This window comes from Trachypithecus francoisi, unplaced genomic scaffold, assembly GCF_009764315.1.
Source record: "Trachypithecus francoisi isolate TF-2019V2 unplaced genomic scaffold, Tfra_2.0 Lachesis_group5, whole genome shotgun sequence".
Classification (NCBI taxonomy): Eukaryota; Metazoa; Chordata; class Mammalia; order Primates; family Cercopithecidae; genus Trachypithecus; species Trachypithecus francoisi.
The window spans coordinates 27,988,301-27,999,224 of NW_022681470.1; positions in this window are offsets into that span (position 1 = coordinate 27,988,301).

A 10,924-nucleotide genomic window follows, 5' to 3' on the forward strand; every position below is an offset into this window, starting at 1 on the left:
CCCATTTAATAGCTATGGTTGTTTTCCTGCTTCTACAGGGGAAGAGATTGAAAAGCATTTGTCAGGTTAATGCTGAATCATTGAGGAAATATAGCTCCACTAGGAAAATATTATTAAATTTATATCCCTAAAATTTTTAGAAATCTCTTGAAATCTTTCAAAATGTCCTGGTATCTTTGAAAAATGTAAACAGTTTATTTATAGAGAACCCTGCCTCTGAGGTTGACTCAAAGGTTAAAGAAGACTCATCCGTCTATCCTTCTGCCTCCATATATCCTGAACATCAAACTATCCCAGGAAAACCATCTAGAGTAGTTTGTTCCAAATTGTTAGCCACAGAACACCTACATCACAATAACTCAGGGAGCTTATAGAATTGAAGATTCCTGAATATAAATATAGTAATAATTCAGATCTGCTGAATAGACATCTCTGCTGAAATCCACAGTTTTCATAAGTTCCCCCAGAAGATTCCTTGTACATTAAATCTAGAAACCATTAGTTTGAAATCTCTCAAAAAATAAAAATTAAAACTGCTTTCAGAGAGTAGCCCACAAAATTTCCCATTCTTCAAGGACAAATTTCTCCTTCTGTTCAGTCTTAATGCTCTAGCTGCAGTTTACAATTTTTGTTCTCCTGTAAAGAATGTTAACTGGTTGTCACCTTCAATAGTTTCAATATGTCCCCCAAAGTTATGTGTTTGAAACTGGCAATAGTATTGGGAGGTGGGGCCTAATGAGGTGATTAGGTGAAGTCTCTGTCTTCATGAAAAGATCAATCCCATTATCTCAGGAGTGTGTTGGTTATAAAAGCAAGTTTGGCTCCCTCTTTTCCCCACACACTCTTTTTCCCTTCTGCCTTCTCCTTTGCGGTGGGTGGACACAGCAAGAAGCCCCTCATCAGATGCTGGCCCCTTGGTCTTGAATTTCCTAGCCTCTACAACTAAGCCAAATAAATTTCTATTTATTTTAAATAACCCAATCTCAGATATTCTGTTATAGAAGCACAAAATGGACTAAGACACCACCCTTTTCCAAAATCTCTCCTTGTATTGGCTCCCTTTACTAGCCTTTCTTTTAACTATTCTCTTTATGATAGTTTCTTAATTTTTTCTATCAAGAAAGAAGTTGAACCTCAGAAAGAAGTGAAAAATCGCCATGGGTGGTTGAACCTCAAAAAGAAGTAAGAAATTCCCACTGAGAGGAGGTTGAACCTCAAAAAAAAGTAAGAAATCCCCATTGATCAGAAGTTCAATCTCAAAAAGAAGTGAGAAATCCCCATTGGTGGAGGAGTTGAACCTCACAAAAGCCTCTGGTAGTAAAAAAAAATACATATATACATATATATTCAACATTCTCCTTTTCCTTCTTCTCAGGGAAAGAAAAGGTTAAGCTCCACTCCCGCTGCTCACTCCCCTAGGGGAAGGGAAAGGAGAAAGAGAGCAAAAACAGCAGGTGTGACACCAGACAGCCAGGCACACCAAGAGTTAAGTCCCTTTCCCCAGCCAGGCTCTAAGTGAAAAAGAAGGCAGGGACTGACACCAGGAGGAGAGCATGGGGGACAGCCCGGGGCCAGGACTGCAGCTGTGCAAAACCCACCCAGCCCAAGAAACTAAGTCTAGGAAGAAAGGGGAGAAAAAAAGTAAAAGGGAAGTCGGGAAAAAAAAAAAAAAAAAAGAAAAAGAAAAAAAGAAAGAAAAAAACAGGAGAAACAGATGACAGCACGTGCGCAGGGGTGGAGCCCATACTGTGGCCTGGACCTGCCTGTGGTAGGAGCTGGAGAACTCGGGAGGGGAAAAGGAAACAGAGGATGACAGAGAGGAAAATAGAGTCCAAATGAGAGGAGAGAGATAAATAGAGGAAAAGAGTAAGTAAGAGAGAAACTGGAAGAGACAGAAATCAAAGAAAGACACAGAAGGTGAAACCAGGAAAAGAAATAGTGTAAAAGGAAGGCAGAAAGTTAAGACAAGTTGAAGATCGTCTGTGAAAGTCATAAGAAAAGTTATCGAAAGGAATTTATGCAAGAAATATTGTATAATTTAAGAGTAATTAGGCCTCCTGAATGTAAAACTATTTAAAAAACAGTTTATGTACAAGGTATGTACGAAAAATAAAATATACTTTTAATAACAGAATTATAAGGAGGCATAAGAATATAGATTTTTTACCTACATTAAAAAGTTAAAATATATATATTTTGTTTTAAAAGTTTAAGCAAGTTTTAAAATGTTAATTGTAAAGGAAATTCTGTGCATAAACATGATGGCTAAAGTTAAAGAGATATCATCCAGTTTTTCTGTGAACTGGACGTTAAAATAAAAGCACAATAGATTTTTCTTAAGCATTAACCTGCTCTTTAACAAAAATTATAAAAAGCTAAAAAGAGTCTATAAAAGTCTTACCTTCTAGTCAGACATTAAAATTAGATAAATGCCTATAAGATTTTATTAAAATTAAGTTTAACATTAATAGCACATTAATATAAAAGTTAAATTTAACTTATCTGGCATACAGTCATACAAAAAACATTGTCAAATATAAAATGGTGTTTAGCTTTCTAAAGGCCCAAAGGTGGCTGGGTAAGTCACAAGGCCCCTCATCCCCAAGGTCACAGCGCGCAGGGGCAGTGAAGGCCACAAGAAGGCCAAGACCTTAAGAGAGAGCAAGGCCACAGCATCCCCTGGGTGGTGCTGAGTGGGGATGGAGCAGGAGGTGTCACCATGAGGCCTCAAGCCCCAGGATATGCAGCAGAAATTACACACTTAATTTATCTTCCACTATCCCTTCCCTCAGAACTAAAAGTCTTTTAGCACAAGTACCATTCCTAGAATTTCCAATACACCAGCACCAGCCTGAAAACCACGTTCTCATCAAAAGATAGAAAGAAAAACACTCGAACCAGCCTGGGAACAACCCTATTTTATGCTGTTAACCACTGAGATTGCTGTCCACACAGCTGAGAAAGAATGGACCCACCATACCCGAGTCAAGAAAACATTGACCTCTTCAGCATCATAAGTTACTGTACTAAGATCAACCCCTACTAAGATAAAGTTAAAGAAAGCCTAATTTTCATATACCTTCTATATTGCTTCCTTTCCTTTCCTTATTCTGTTACTAACTCCTTTGTTATTAATGTAACTAAATCTGACTCACCTCAGACCATTGCCTTTAATGCTTGCTCTGCCATACCTTGTGGAGATGTAAAAGATCAATGACAGTTAGCCTCTTCACGTAAATATTTATGACCCGGCCCTCTAATGGACACAGTTACCCCTAGCACTCATCATTGTGATCACCTGCAGCCAAGACACCAATTTTCTGCTCCTGCAGCCTGGCAACCTTGTAGTAAATAGGACTACATCCTTTAAACTACTTAGGAGCAAAGTTGGACTTCCACAAAAAAGGTCTGTGCAGATCTAAAACCCCTCATCTATTCCACCAAAAGGACTACCCTGTCTAACTGGCAGCATTATCAATGTAACGCTGTCCTTCTCTTTATCACCACCTCCACCTTAACTAATTCTAGACCAGCCCTTAGTCACTTCTATGGTATGAAGATTGACATAAATGGAAAAGATCCCCTAAGTAGTTTTAAAATATGCATTATTCCCCCGTCTTCCCCTTCTTCAGTAGCCTCTAGATCCCACACCGGTTGCTCCTACATCTAATAATAAAACTAAGGTGTCTATTGTAAAAATAAGAGATATAAGACAGACCTTAGCCATCAAGACAAAAATATCAAGATGCAAATGCCTGACTGGAATGAATTAAATATTCTATTTGCACTTTAAATAAAAGCGATTATTATGCGTGTATGCATGGTAGGCCAGAGGCCCAGATTGGTATGTCCAGATTAGGACATACCAGCCAGATGGCCTAGAAAAATAAAATAACTTAACATATAATATCAGCAGAAAAAGAAGACATTTGTGTCATAATTAAAACTTAATGTTATACCTTTTTTCCTAAAAATACTGCCTCTGACAGAATTATAACAAAAGTGCTACAAGAATTAACAGCCCTATCCAATAAACTTGCCAAAAATTATAAATAACCCTTTTTCTAAAATAATAGTACATTTGTTCAGTAGATAAAAAGAAATTTTAACTTCAATTCTCACCTCATTTGCTCTTGTTATTGGTGTACTTATTCTTGTACGCTGTTATATTATTCCCTACCTTCGAAGTTTTATACAAAAACTTGTCTCTGCCATGATTACAGAGTTAACTCCTAACTCTCCTCCACCCGATTCAGAAAAATTACTTCTCTTAAAAGGACAAACAAAGCCATTAAGTCAAAACATATTAAACGAGTTTGAAGAAGAATTGTGAAATAAGAAGAGGAGGAATTGTAAAAAGTAGAGGTTCCTCTTAAAAGACTTTTCTCCCCATCTGCTTAGGAATAAATAGTAACTTCTCTTAAAAGCAAAATTTATTCAAAGACCTATACTAACATTCTTAAATATCTGCTAGCCGTAATAAAGAAATCAACGTACTTTATGTTCTTAGCTCTTACAGTTTAGCCTAAATATTTGCCCTGCATGCTTATACTAGTCCAAGTGAGCATTAGGTCATAGCATGTTTCTCTTCCTTATTTGAAGGTGTTTTTATTTTTCTCAGCATTCTACAAGTTACTTCCTCCTTCCTTTGTTCTCCTCTGCTTTTGCCTCTTTTAAAAAGTTCTAAGTTGTTAGCCAATTGGGACAAATACAGAATGTGAGGCCCTGTTCTAGCCAATGGAAACCGGACACAGCAGTAAGGTGGATGTGTCAAGTTATAAATGACACTGTCTCCTTTGTTCAGGGTACTCTCGTGGCAAAACTGCTGGTGAGTGTACCCTTTCTGCAGAAAGTATAGAAGTGGCCTTGCTGAGGAAATTAAATTTATGTTCAAGTGTTATTTCTTTATGGCACCAAGGAACAAGCATTTCAAACAGTATGATGCTATTAAAATAAAAACTTTAGACAAGTTAAGTTTAGCATAATTTATTTGAGCAAACAAATGATTCATGAATTGAGCAGTATCCTGAACCAGTAAAGGTTCAGAAGACTCTACCTGGCAATGTGGGCAGTCCATATTATAGATAGAAAAAGGAAGTGACATACCGAAATAGCCTGATTTGTTCCAGCCTAGCGCTTGCCTTATTGGGACATGTCTGAGCAGTTTCCAGCCTGTGATTGACCAAAAGCTCAGTTGCTACTGTTGAGACTCAGTTGCTGGTTATAAGAATGTAGTCTCAAGGTAGGTTATATATGATATATACACATGTATTAGGTTATAGTTTGCTTCATGTAGAGACAGCTTTAGGCCGAGGTTTAATTTAACAATTCCTCTCTTTTATCAGCCTTTCAATTTTGAGAAATTAACCATAACCTAGGTCCAATTTTTTTCACCATCATAATGGACTTGTTTGGTATCAGTATAAAATTCACAATTCACAATGTTGGATTTGTTGGATTATTCTTTAAGCTATCTTGATATTTTTGTTCTTCTAACTACAGTAAGATCAGTTGATGTACAATGGATGGCTCCATATGAACATTTAAGACTCTTAAGGGGCCAGGCATGGTGGTTTATGCCTGTAATTCCAACACTTTGCGAGGCTAAGGTGGGTGGACTGCTTGAGCCCAGGAGTTCAAGACCAGCCTGGGTAACATGGCAAAACTCCTTCTCTACAAAATATACAAAAATGAGCTGGGCATGGTGGTGCACACCTGTAGCCCCAGCTACTCTGGAGGCTGAGGTGAAAGGATAGCTTGGGTCCAGGAAGTGGAGGTTGCAGTGAATGGAGATCATACCCCTGCACTCCAGCTTAGGTAATAGAGCCAGACCCTGTCAAAAGAAAAGAAAAGAAAAGGAAAGAAAAGAGAGAGAAAGACTCTTAATGGATACAATACATTAGGAAGAATATTATAATGGTTATCAGGAGGAAAAATACAACAAATTAAAGTACACTACTTAACAGGAGTCTCTACAAACCAAAATAGTCTCTACAAACCAAAATAAGCAATAATAAAGACAATTCAACAGTATTCAAATCCTATTGGTTATAGTCTTTGTTCAGGGCATGATGGTGATTGAGGGACATAGTTAGTAGTAAAATGGCCTCCTTTAAAAAGGTGCCTCTTTCTGTAGTTAGCCTGGTAACACAAGTCATACTAGTCTGAAGACCTACTAAAAGACACATAAAGATTTTAAAACCTTGGAATATTAGCCCCAAAGCCCCAAATGTAAAAATTTTAATTTTTTAAAATTAAAAAATAAAAAACCTTCCAAAGCCAAGCCTGCCATCAACCATTCCACCATTCAGGATACCTGCAAATCAACTGTTAGCTGCTCCTGTAAACACATCTTGTGTTCATTTCCCTTGAGAAATTTCCTTGATATATTTGGTGACAGTGTCTAGAGAAACATCAGTATCAACCACATTTTAAATTAAGCTTTTTGTAGTAGTAAAATCAAGAGAAAGATAAGTACAATATTCAGTTTTGTTTAGCACTATACACAAGTCCTGAACGTAGGCAAAGAGGAGATCTGCATGACATGCTCCATTAATTGTTTTTGTTGAACATGTATGTTTTCATACACCTTTCAAAGAGCAGCTTCTATGCATCTGAACTTTTGGGAGGTCATATTGGCTACAAAATCTAAGGTTTTTCCTAATTTACAGACTATCTTCAAATTCTATACAACCAGCACCCCAATACTGCCAAGAGTGTGCCCCCAATAACCCCACTGGAACATTTCCTCCAAGGAAACTAACTTATCTCCATCAATCTATTTCAAGGTTTGTGCTAAGTTTGGCTATTGATTGCTTTGGCCTCTGGTTATGAAAGATATAATGGGAACTTTCAGGAAAAGCTATTCAGAAGGTAGGAGGGAGTCAGGCCATATAGCAAAATCTGAACCAGTGAGGAGGATGTAGGTAAATTCTCTGTAGTCCCAATGTAGGCCCTCAGGGGCTAGGAAAGATGGCCACCTAGTGGTGTTTGAGCAGAAGTCAGTTAAATTTGTCCACAAGTTCATTTAGCTCCTGAGTAAGTTACAGTGGGAAACTTACTCAAAGGGTATGCCGTAAGGGTGCATAACCACATTTAGTGGAAAAGGTCAGATCTATGAGTTTGATAATTTATAACCAAAGTTGGTTATAAATTTTAGCAATTTTAAAAGAGTCATCCCTTCAGTATTTTTTCATAATTTGAATCATTTTATCTCTTTCACAATGAATATGGAATGCAGAACTCTTAATGGAAGCTTTAAGGACTCGAGAAGGACCAAGCAGCTGTCCAGACTCTTCATGAGTCCATGCTTAATATTGCATTTACTTCTTTTTAAATACCAATTTTGTTTCTCCAATTCAGGTGAATAGCACTGCTCATTAAATGGGTTATCATAGGTAACATAACAGTGATCAATCTTTTAAAGTTTATTCAAATCACATATCTTAACAATTTTAGTACTGGTTGACTTAGCATAAAAGTCTGCCAAATCATTTCACTGATATCTAATTAATTCTTGTCCTGACATATGTTGGGTTCACAGTTTTATGAACCAGTCAATTTTTTTTATTAGATGTGTACCCAGCCCAATGGTATGATCTTAAAGTTATCAGAAACCTATATTTGTCAGTGTCTTTTTCATGAATCTCCTTGAAGATGAAACACTTCAGGCTTATAGTTGCCCAGGAAAGTACCATAGTAAACGATTAGCCATCTGTGAATGACAAGACTTAAAATTGCCATGGTCAAAAACCTGATGAGACCAGGCATGGTGGCACATGCCTCTAATCCCAGCACCTTGGAAGGCTGAGGCAGGATGGTTGCTTGAGCCTAGGAGTTCAAGACCAGGCTGAGCAACATAGTGAGACCCTGTCTCTACAAAGAATAAAATAACTAGCCAGGTGTGATGGTGCATAGTAGTCCAGCTACTTGGGAGACTGAGGTGGGAGGATTGCTTGAGCCCAAAAGCCCAAGGCTTCAGTGAGCCATGATCATGCTACTGCTCTCCAGTCTGTGTGACCGAGTGAGACTCTGCCTCCAAAAAAAGAAAAGAAAAGAAAAGAAAAAGAAAAAGACCTCATGAAAATTCACTACAATAATGATAGAATTGATAAGGAAATGAAGTTACTTCTGTTTCATACAACATTTTAAGATAATAACTAGAATTATGAATACCAGCGTTATACGAGGACTATTTGATTTCTATGAATTTCACACAATCTCCAAACCATATAGTAATAACACATACACACAAAAATAACGCAAAGAAGGTTAAGCATTACTTATTTTTGACAGTACTATTCATATAATTTAATGTATCAAATAAGCCCAAATAGCTTATTATCTATCTTTGTAAGGATGGGTATCCTTTTGATGTGTTCCAAGGGCCCATGTGGAAAACCCCAAAGTTAATTCAAGGTCGAGAAAAAGGTTTAATTTTACACTTTATTTTTGAGAAGTCAGTCCAAAATGTCAAAAGTTTGAAACACTTGAGCAAAATATTTAACAGGATCACTGGTCACTGTGAATAGTAGTAATTTATTTAACCAAAGTGATAATTAAAAGACTTCAAAGGCAAATATAGAGAGTTACATAGTTGTAGAAAAACTTAAGCTCTCTTAATAGAGAGGACTCAGTTCTCTTATGAAATCAAAAACCTAATAAAGACAGCATGAAGCACTGGACATTATCTTAGTAAAATACAGGATATTTATCTGTTACGCCAATTATGTAAAAGGGAAGGAAAAGCCTATCATAATTTCCTGTCAGGAGCAGACCAAAAAAATGTTGTTTTAACAGAAACACCAGATTCTAGTTTTGTATCAGTGTACTTCTCATACTAATACTAAATTTTTAGAAAAACTTGAAAATAGTTCTTTCTAATCCTAGCTAGCCTGATCACACATAAAATGTATTCCACATGATTCATCTTCTACATTGAAAGAACCTACAAGAAAAAAAAGATTTATCTTCCACACACTCTCTACAACATTTACATCCATTCAGTTTTTGTCCTGTACTTTACCTCTTCTCATTTTGGAAAAACCAGTTATTCTACTTTAGTACAAAAATTATTCCTTTTTCCTTAACAAAACATAACATTCTCATATCTTATAGTTTTCCTTATCAAAAGTAAATCTTACTTTCCTTGTATTCTTGCATATAGAATTGTTTCCATGATTAGTTCTAGTAATTTTACTTACATGTATTAATCAGAATTCTTAATCTTCAGTGACTTTAATTTCCAGTGAACATTAGGAAGCAAGCAGTTGTGAACAGTCTGTCACACCAGCAATCTGTAAATTGGCAAATGTATGATCAGTTTCTAGAAGCACATCCTTTCTGACAGTAGAATTTGTCAGTGTGTCCTAGAAGATATTTACTAACATTCCCAAATATCCTTAGTCTCTCTACAATAAGAACCTATAGAGGAGGCAAAATTGCCTGTCTGTCCTCCTAATGGTTTGTTTTTGTTTGTTTGTTTGCTAGGTCTGAGAATTAAATTGTTGTTATTACAGTTTACCCTTAGCCTCAATTTTTAATTCTTGATAAGAATGTCAAAACTTTCTGGTGCAGAAAGAATATTTTTTACATGAGAACTTTATCTTACATACATTTAACTCTCTTTTTTAACAATTTCACTTGGATTGCTTGCAAAGGTTAAATATTAAGCAGCTAGTCATCATCTTATTTTTCTTGCTGATAAGTTTTATAATATAGACATGAAATAAATGTATTTTATTGGTAACCCTAGGTAGAAAAAGTCATGCATCTGTATTATATTTAGTACAGAAAAATCTGAACACATGCCTGTTTTAATTAAACCAACAGTATCCTAATTTATCAAAGATTACCCAAATCATGTGAACTTGAAAACTACTTAGGTTAGTTCTTATTTTTCTGAACAAATACTTCGTTTATGTAAACACTTATTTTTCTTAAAGCCAATTAGAGTTATTTTACAACTTAATTTAGCAATATCATAAGTAGATAGAAAAATATCACACATATATATTATATAGAGAGACAATATAAACCTATAGACAGAAACAGATCTTGCAGCTTTCATTCTAAAATTTTAGCCATGTGCCAAGCGCAATAAAACAAGCTCACTAATTTATTAAGAATATCTAGGTCTAGGCTTGGAACAGTGGTTCATGCATGTAATCCCAGCACTTTGAGAGGTTGAGGAGGGAGGATCACTTGAGACCAGGAGTTCAAAACCAGTCCGGCAACATGGCCAGACCCTATCTCTACAAACGAGTTTTTTAAATTACACAATTTTTTTAAAAGAACATCTGAATCCAAACATTTTCTGGTCATTAAAACTAGGATTTTTTGCCCAATGGCTAAAGTTTTTGACTAATATTTATGAAAAATACTTTTAAGATGTTTTTCATTTGCCTTCTGTAAGGAACATTTTAAAGAGAGAATCTTTGATCCATTTAATCTTTCAGATGCCTTTTTGTACCACTTACAGAAGGCATTCTTTTTTTTTTTTTTTTTTTGGCTTTTTGCATTTGTTTTCTAATGCACTTTGCAAGTAAACAATTTTATCTAGGTTAAAAGATCCCCACTGTAGTCACTAGTAAAGTTAACCCATTTTCCCCAAAATATACAGGTTCTGGGCCCAGAATCTGTATACATAAAAGTAGCCAGTGTTGCAGAAAGTGGAGTGTCAGAATCCTAGAGTCCCAGACTCCTTTTTTATTTGAAAGGTACCTACTTAAGGCTTCTAACTAGATCCAATCTAGTTAATTATTAAGTCCAATTTGATCCTAGACCTAGTCAACTAAAAAATGCTCAAATAAAGTTGGAGAGTTTATAACACAACTCCACGGAGCTCAAATTCAGGACAGAATTCACCCACGACTCCAGTTGTTACAAGAGATCAATGGGCACAATGAGCCATGGTGAGTATTTT